We start from the raw sequence: 9,544 nt of genomic DNA, 5'->3' as shown, positions 1-9,544 counted from the left end.
GCCCTCGCTTACCTGAGTCAGCGTGCACGATTTTGCTTCGATTTAACAGTGATAAGCGGTTGCGGTGATCATCGGCGGTGGTCCGCACTTAGCGTTTCCAGCCTGCTTTGGTTCGATTAACGCTAAAATGTCATGAACGGTGGCAGTCTATAGTTCTCTGAACGTTTATCTCATAAATGTGATTGTTGTTACCATTGAGAGTGATAACACTGCCGTTCTCATTGAGACGTGAAGAGAAAGGATCTGGGTTCTAAGGATGAGATGAGGAGAGGCATTATTCGAATTGCAGTAAGCGGTTTTGGTTTTATCAGCCGTTTCGAATGTACATGTAGTGAGATCAGATGACCTTAGTCAGACGACCTTGGAGACCTCAGATGACCTCGGTGAACACACGAGGAAAGTTGCTGATTGGGACGCCTGCAACAGGCGAAAGCTTAACGTTGACCCAAGGCCAACGAGGTCACCCGAGGTCGTCATTGATATCAAATGGTTTATGAGATTGCCTATTGCGATTGAAAAAGAAACGCCGCAGATTCCTGACTTTAAATGGATGTGATAGGCGCAAACGCTAAGTTCTCTCGAGGTCACCAAGGTAAGTTGAGGTCACCACATCCCTAGTAGGTGATGGAAGCGAATTGAATGGTGACGTTTTCGTTTCAATCGGACCGGTAGTTGCTGAGTCACAGGGTTTTGAACGGCAACAACAGGCGAAGGCTGAAAGTTGATCTCTCGAGTTCCCTCGAGTTCATCGAGGTTACCGGCCTGAGTTTACCATATTCGCAATTCGCTAGTCGCTACTAGCTAACAAAGTCGCACGCAGACCGCTATGAATCGACTGGCGGCGTTTTTGTTGTGGTCGGCTCACTGGTTTCGGACGTTTCGGAGGCATCGGTTTCACCTTATGTTACGTGATGCACGTAATATGGCAGTGTTTTAGTGTGTGATTACTTGCCTGTCACAGATGCGCCAAAAGTGTAACGTTTGGTTCCCGCTCGAATCTTTGTTTTTGTCTTGATCTCCCCGCTATGCTAAATGCTCTGAGATAATAGAATTCGCTGTTGAAGTCCACGCCTCTTTCTCGGTACTGAGAGCCCGAGAACGATACATGGTGGCAGCTGTGAGACCTTAGTAGCCTATGTGGTTCTTTAAACACTGTCTTGAATGTGTTTTGAGATAATCTTTCCACCTGGAGAAACGCACAAGGTACTCTCAAGATTTTGAGGCAATCTCGGCGCACACCAAGCAGTAGGTACAAGCCAAGACAACATGTCTAATGAAGGAAATAACCACACTGTGGCCATTCCTGGCATCCGACCACCCCAGCCATTCTCAGTGGGGGGAAATGCTGCTGAAAATTGGAAGCTGTTCTCTCAAAGATGGTCATCGTACACCATTCTTTCTGGCTTTGAGAATCTCGAAAGAAGAGTACAGGTTGCACTCCTCCTCAACCTGCTGGCTGACGACGCCCTCAAAGTGTACAATGGGTTTCAGTTTGACACCCCTGAAGAGGAGCGTACTGCAGCAGAGATCATGGAGAAGATGGAAAAGTTCTGCGTCGGGGAAGTGAACCAAACCTATGAGAGGTTTATCTTCAACAGCAGAAAGCAAGCAGAAGGTGAGCCAGTAGATGCTTTTATATCTGATCTGAGAGACCTGGTAAAGACTTGTGGGTTCTGCAATGACTGTCTGCCTGCAATGATCATGGACAGAATCGTCCTTGGTGTTAACGACTCAAAGGTTCAGACTGAACTGCTGAAGTGTCGTGATCTCACTCTAGAGCAGTGCATAGACATCTGCAAAGCTTCAGAGAGTGCTTTGGCCCAAAACCGAGCCATGCGGCCAAATGAGCAGATTCACAAAGTGACTACTGAAAAAAGGAAAGGTTTCAACCAGAAGAAACAGATGAGGCATCCAGGAGACGTGAGGACCTGCAAGTTCTGTGGCGAAAGTCACAAAATGAAGAAGGAACTTTGCCCAGCATATGGAAAAACATGTAAGAAATGTGGCCTCAAAAACCACTCTGCCTCACAATGCTTCACTCCGCAGCACAGACAGAGAGTGCATCATGTCCAAGACGATGAAGAGCCTGAGTGGGTCAACGTCCTGGCCGTGTCGGATCAGAAGAAGGAAGTGAAGTGTGCCATGCTACTGGACGATGAAGAAGTCCACTTCCAGGTGGACACTGGATCCAGTGTCAACCTGCTGCCTAAGAGGTATGCCACAGAGCTGACACCAACAAACAAGATAATCCGCACCTGGAACCAGGGCGACTTCAAACCTGAAGGTACGTGCCGCAGGACGGTGAGGAACCCCCGAAATGGCCGTCTGTACTCAGTAGAGTTCCTAGTGTATGAAGGAAACCTGACTCCCCTGCTAGGACTCCGAGCTAGTCAGCAGATGAAACTGATCAATGTCCAGACAGATAACTTTGTAGAAGTACACAACCTCAATGTGGAAGACAACTACAAAGATGTCATGGATGGAGGACTGGGGAAGCTGGAAGGCGAGCACCATCTCAAGGTCAGTGAGGAGGCAAAGCCTGTGATAATGCCCACAAGGCGGGTCCCCATCTCGGTGCGGCCCAAGCTGAAAGAAGAACTGGACCTGATGGAGAAGCAGGAAGTGCTGGCGAAGGTCGAAGAACCAACCCCATGGGTAAGCCAGATGGCAATCACTCACAAAAAGGATGGGAGCCTAAGAGTCTGCATTGACCCACAGGAGCTGAACAAAGCCCTGCAGCGAGAACACACGACGCTGCCGATCCTAGACGACACACTCCACGAGTTGGGCCAGTCTCGAGTCTTCACAAAGATGGACCTGAAGTCAGGATATTGGCATGTGTGCCTGGACAAGGAGTCCAGCATGCTGACCACGTTCCAGACCTGCTACGGCAGGTACAGATGGCTCCGCCTACCCTTCGGTCTCTCTGTGTCTGCCGAAATCTTCCAAAAGAAGCTCCAACAGGCTCTGGAAGGACTTGAAGGTGTACTGTGCGTAGCAGATGACGTCATCATCCACGGACGCAACATGAAGGAGCACGACGACAGGCTGAGCAAGTTCCTGGAGAGGTGTCGAGAGAAGAAAATCAAGCTCAACAAGGAGAAGAGCAAGCTCCGAGAGAAGTCCATGGTGTTCATGGGGCACCTGATCTCCGAAGAAGGCCTCCAGTCAGATCCGGAAAAGGTGAAGGCCATCACTACCTATCCTGTCCCAGAAAACGTCACAGAGCTCCGGAGATTCCTGGGGATGACAAACTACCTGGCTCGTTACCTGCCTCATGTGACCGAGGTGATCCACCCCCTCCAGAACCTGTTGAGGAAGGACGTGCCGTGGACCTGGAGCGAGAACCAAAAGAAGGCGTTCCAGGACGTGAAGAAAATGATTGAGGCTGACGTCAAGCTGGCGTTCTACGACCCCCAGAAGGACCTCGTCCTGGAGAACGACGCGTCCGAGTACGGGCTAGGAGCCGTTATGATGCAAGATGGCAGACCAGTGGCGTTCGCTAGTCGCTCTCTGACTCCTGCTGAGCGGAACTACGCCCAGATCGAGAAGGAGATGCTGGCAGTGAAGTACGGCCTGGAGAAGTTCCACCACTTCACCTACGGTCGCCACGTCACTGTGGTCACCGACCACAAGCCGCTGGACAGCATCAAGAAAAAGCCGCTATCCAAGGCCCCAAGAAGACTGCAGAACATGCTACTGAACACTCAGAAGTACAACTACTCCCTAGTGTTCAAGCCGGGATCTGCGATCCCTGCGGCCGACGCTATGTCTCGCGCGCCACCGCCAGAAACGCACGAAGGAGAGGACGCAGAAGTGCACGCTGTGTATGCAGCGCCCTTCAGGCGAGAGCGTTTGGACGACATCCGAAAGGCAACCGAGCAGGACCAAACTCTACAAGAGCTAACGAAAACCATCGGAGCTGGATGGCCGTCTGAGAAAACATGTCTTCTGGATAGTGTAAAGCCATTCTACAACTATCGAGACGAGCTGTCAGTGCACGACGGTATCGTTGTAAGAGGAGACAGGGTGATCATCCCGAAGACGATGAGGAAGGAAATGCTCCTCAAGCTCCATGCGGGTCACTCTGGCATAAACTCCTGCCTGAGAAGAGCACGAGATCTGATCTTCTGGCCAGGCATGTCAAGTGACATCCGGGAGTACCTCGCGTCATGCGACACCTGCGCCGAAACTCCCATGAAGCAGGGGCCTGAGCCTGTGTACGCCCACGAAGTGCCTGACCGACCATGGGAAAAGGTCGGGACTGACCTCTTCACTATTGAAGGCCGTGACTACCTCGTCACTGTAGACTACTTCAGTCACTTTGTCGAGGTAGACTACCTGAAAGAAACAACCTCACAGGCGGTGGTCACCAAACTGAAGGCACAGTTTGCTCGTCATGGCATACCAGATGTGCTGGTAAGCGACAACGGCCCGCAATTCTCCAGTTATCACTTCGCGCAGTTCGCCAAGGCCTGGCAATTCGAACACCAGACGTCAAGTCCGGGCAACAGTAAAGGGAATGGAGCTGCTGAAGCCGCTGTCAAGACAGTCAAGCGAATGATGAAGAGGAGCAGAGCCGCAGGAGAGGACCCGTACCTGGGTCTCCTGAACCTCAGGAATACCCCACAAGAAGGGATGGACACGAGCCCGGCACAGCGTCTGATGAGCCGACGGACAAGGACAGGAGTGCCAACGTCTAAAGCACTTCTCCAGCCCAAGCAGAACATCAACCAGAAACAGCGACTGGAAGCCAGGAAAGCTGCCGCAAACGACAGGCACACCGGCAGGCGAGAACTGCGACCCCTACAAGTGGGGGAACCGGTCCGAATGCAGCCAATCGACGGCAGAAACTCGTGGAAGAAGGCTGTCGTGACTAGCATGCTCAAGCCGAGGAGCTATGAAGTAGAAAGTGAAGACGGTGTCATCTACCGTCGAAACCGTCAGTTCCTACGAGCTACGCAGCCGACGACGCCACAGCAGCGCCACACGACAGCCCAGGCAGCAACAAGGAACGGGGCGGAACATCAGCCTACTCCGACGCGAGCCACCACGAGCGAGCAACCGGCCGCGCATTCCGAGCCAGTTGGAGAGAGCGCTGTCGCCTCCAACTGCACCAGGTCAGGGCGACGTGTCCGTCCTCCTCTCAAGCTGAACCTGTAGTGGTTCAAACTTAAAGGAGAGGGATGTTACGTGATGCACGTAATATGGCAGTGTTTTAGTGTGTGATTACTTGCCTGTCACAGATGCGCCAAAAGTGTAACGTTTGGTTCCCGCTCGAATCTTTGTTTTTGTCTTGATCTCCCCGCTATGCTAAATGCTCTGAGATAATAGAATTCGCTGTTGAAGTCCACGCCTCTTTCTCGGTACTGAGAGCCCGAGAACGATACACCTTACGACTTACATCATCACCTTATTCAAAAGTCAAACAGCTATCAAAATTGCATTATTGGTTGCAATTACCTAATGCATAATGGAAGCCGAACGGATCATCCAGGAAGGGAGGGGTTCTTTCATCCATGGTAGTGAGCTGTGGCACTGATGCAAGCAAATATGGCAGTTGAATTGTGCTTACCGTTTAGCTGCACTTTAACCACAATCTGGTAGTTATCTTAAAAGACATTTATGGCGCAGTAACGACATTTCCTGCTTACTGAAATTTCGTTGTCAAAATTTATATCAATATTGGTCCTAAATGCCCGCTTGCCTAAATGAGTATCCAAGCAGCTGTTTATCAGCAAATTCAATCATCTCAGTGCATAAACTGCTGACGGCAAGTTGAACTTGGATTTGAGGGATGACGTCTTCCCTGGAGAAGCTGGAGACCCAGCTAGAGATGTTCACTGAGAACGTCCGGCAGCTGGGGATAATCGTCAGCGACTTCCAGCCCCAGGGTCAAAATGTCTTCAATCAAAAAATACAGTTGATGGTGACTGGGTTACAGGAAATTGATAAACTCAAGAATGAAGTACAAGATGTGCAAGTTCCACTGGATGTTTTCGACTACATCGATCAGGGTAGGAACCCTCAGCTCTACACAAAGGACTGCATGGAGAAAGCACTAACCAAGAATGAAGAGGTAAAGGGCAAAATCGACTCATATAAGAGATTCAAGGCAAACCTGAAAGTGGAGCTGTCACAGATGTTTCCCAATGAAATGGCGAAATATCGTGCTGTACGTAAGGCGAGCGAACAGCCTGCTGCCGAGGAGCATTGGGGCTGAGCGCCAGACTGCTGAGTTCGAGTTGCACCAGGAAATGCATCAGACTGTGAAGGAAGAGCAACAGAACTTGTTTTAGGTCAGGATGTGAGGAGTGCAGACCATAGGTACATGCCCAAATATTGCATCATTCACATGTGTGTTGTGTCTTACAAAATGGTGATCAAGTGATGTATATAGGGTTTACCTGCTGCGGCTGCAATGTTGAATGTGGCTGTTATGCCCAGGTTGAAACATGCTGCTTCATGCTTGTGTTTATGTGTCGATTGGTTTCACTCCATCCATTATAGCTTGTTTTGGAACTGAAACCAGGAAATGAGTGGTGGGTTTCAGAGGCTGCCGGCTGGCAATGGCAATGTTAGATGTAAGAAGAAGACCATGATTTGAATGTAAATAATTTCACTTGTGAGTTGTGTACCTACTGCTTTTTGCCCATCCATCATTCAGTGCTTGGTAATACTGTCCACTATTTCAGTTGTTGAATGTCAAACTTCACTGTAGTGGCTGGTGGTAGAAAAAGATGGAACTGATGATCTGTGTGGCACATTTCAGTCCCACGCACAAGGGGGAAAAGCTCAAAAAATTGAGCGCTCAAAAAATTGAGCGGGCCCCATTATGAAGGAATAGGCGAAACGATGGTATTTTACAATGCCTTAAGCGTCACACTACGGCAAATATCGTAGCCAAATAAGGTATCAATGGCAAGAGAGAGCAACAAGGTTTCTTCTCGAACACTCGCCGTGATAATTTATATCGGTGTTTTTGGAAAGAAAATGCCCTAAAGACGCTCAACTTTTTGAGCGCCACTTGTCGTTCGGGACCGCGATACTCAATAAATTGAGCGCCACGACAGACGACAGTCAGCTGGCGCTCAAAAAATTGAGTGCCGGCCAGCATCTACACTCAATTTTTTGAGCGTTCTCCGTGACAGGTGAAGCCGGTACTGGCTGCCATTTTTGATGTTATGTTCGTTGAAATACGTTAAACTGAGTTGAAACAGAAATGCAGGAAGTTGAATGCTACGTGGTACCTAAACTTTTCACAAACCCATGGCATCATGTCACATTTTCCGCTAGTAGTTTTATCGGCCTTTCGGATTCGGCACACCTCAAATAATTATACAAGGCTTGAATAATCCGTATGAATACTGTAATTGATATTCTCTGACTGTACTGGGAGAAGGGAATACGTGAATACAGAGATATCCACCCACCCTTGAATATTGGAGAATTATAGCAGGAAAAACTGTATTGCCACGGTTACAACTTACAAGGCCATCGGCCGCAAACAAACAAAAATACTATAAAATGTGGGTTAGATTCACAAACATCATCAAGTGTGGAACACAGAGACGAGCAAAACAACATTACATTATCGCATACCAGCCCGACCACATTGGAACCGGGTCCGGGTGACCTGCGACCGGAACCTGCGTCTTGCCAGCATACATCACAAAAGCAGGAGGCAGTGTCGTACTGCTTTGATCCAAAATATGCCATATAACAAATGATATAAACGACCTAAGCTCGGACTAAGCTTATCATTATCAAATCCTTAACATGTAAAAGACGAATGGAAACATCGAGTCTCAGACCAGCAGTAGCAACGATCACAGTAGCAACATCACAAAGAACACGCGGCATTATCAGACAGCCGTTTTGTTATCGGGCTACAGGCGGCGACGGCGTGGTTGCAGACCAGCTGCGAGGTAGCGGCGTGCGGGCAAAAGGCGCGGGCACACCTCCATGTGGCCGTGCGGACAGTGCGCGGCCGGCGTCGCATAGTGGGCGGCATCGGGCTGTCCCGGGCCGTCGAAGCCGCACAGGTTGTCGGCGCATGTGGGCGCGCGCGGTCACCACGGCCAGCTGCTCACCGCCAGCACAGACTGCGCAGCGTCGCCGCTCCGCCGGCCAGAACACGCAGACAACCCTTCTTGCAGTCGCACAACACGTCGCCAAACTCATTCACCTGCTCCACCATGTTGTTGATGTCACCGAGTCGTTCGAGTTGTGGCTCGTGCTGTCGAGCATGACCTGCCCGATCGGACACGGGTCAGCGGCTTCTGCTCCAGCGAAGTCTTCATCTTAGTGACGTCTTGCTGATCTCCACAAAGGCTGAGAAGATGACCTTACCCACAGAGACGGCCGACGTCCTCGCCAGCGACCGCTTGGTTGTGCAGACCTGCCAGAAAAAGAAAAGCTGTTTGGTGATCTCAAACGATTTTTTTCTTTATGTAGTGGAACAAAACGGAAAATATGTCATACAACAGGAACTAAAAAAAAGATGCAGCCTAGGTCGTCTAAGAAATGGGTGCAACATTGATAAGATTCTTCATTGAATGAATTCTGCAAATGCTTTTGATAAAATGTGTGGTGATTATAAGGAGACCACTTTACTATAAAATTGCTCAGGATTCCCTATCTGGACCTGTCAAAAAATCCTGACTGCACACCAACAATGAGCATTAAATCCAAAACCTCTACCAGGTACCTAGGGATAATTAAATTCTGATTCAGGAAAATATTTCACATCATACAAATAAAAACCTTTACTATATTGAAACTGAAAATGTGATGCTGATCCAGTGACCTAAGGGTCTCAAAGTATAATAATAAATTAATTGATTATAAATTTGGTGGTGACTGCCGACTGGCGTCTGGCGGCCTAGACCTTGAGGCTTGAAAGTGGCCTTCCTTTTCCGTTGACTCCGATCCTCCAGATGGAAATGATATAAAGGATCATTTCTATCTTTTTTCATATGAGCGAGCCAGTCAGCAAAGTGGCTATCCTGTTTCAGCATTCACCCACACAATAGTTGACTGTCAGTCTGTCATGCTGTCAGTGTTGTGAAGTAATGAAGGAGTTGAGTTTTGTTGATTATAAATTGTGATGTTATGTGAAGGACTGGAAAATGAATGTGAAAACTATGGAAACATATTGGCAGAGTATTGTCACTTACTATCAGGACATATGGATAGAGAATATATTCAAATTAATAAGAAATGCCAAATATCAAGGTACTCAATCACTAATAGCAGTGGACTATCATATGTTTTAATGTCAATTATATGAAAGTTAAGACTGAAACTACCTTTTACCTCATCATAACTAATGAAAAATTGTGTGAAGAAAACATTCACAGCCTCTTTGAAGCACTTAGACCACTAAAAAACAAAAATTTTCACGTAAATATGTTGTGTCTCCTTCCTTCAAAACATCATATCGGATGGCGCCACTTTCGTCGACAGTTACTTATCTGCACGCAAATCGAGGAAAACGTGAATTGATTGACGTTTACGTGTTTCCAAATTTAAAATCACAGCA

The sequence above is a fragment of the Amphibalanus amphitrite genome, unplaced genomic scaffold (assembly GCF_019059575.1).
Source record: "Amphibalanus amphitrite isolate SeventyFive unplaced genomic scaffold, NRLGWU_Aamphi_draft 000299F_arrow, whole genome shotgun sequence".
NCBI lineage: Eukaryota > Metazoa > Arthropoda > Thecostraca > Balanomorpha > Balanidae > Amphibalanus > Amphibalanus amphitrite.
Note: the sequence above shows the minus strand (reverse complement) of the source record.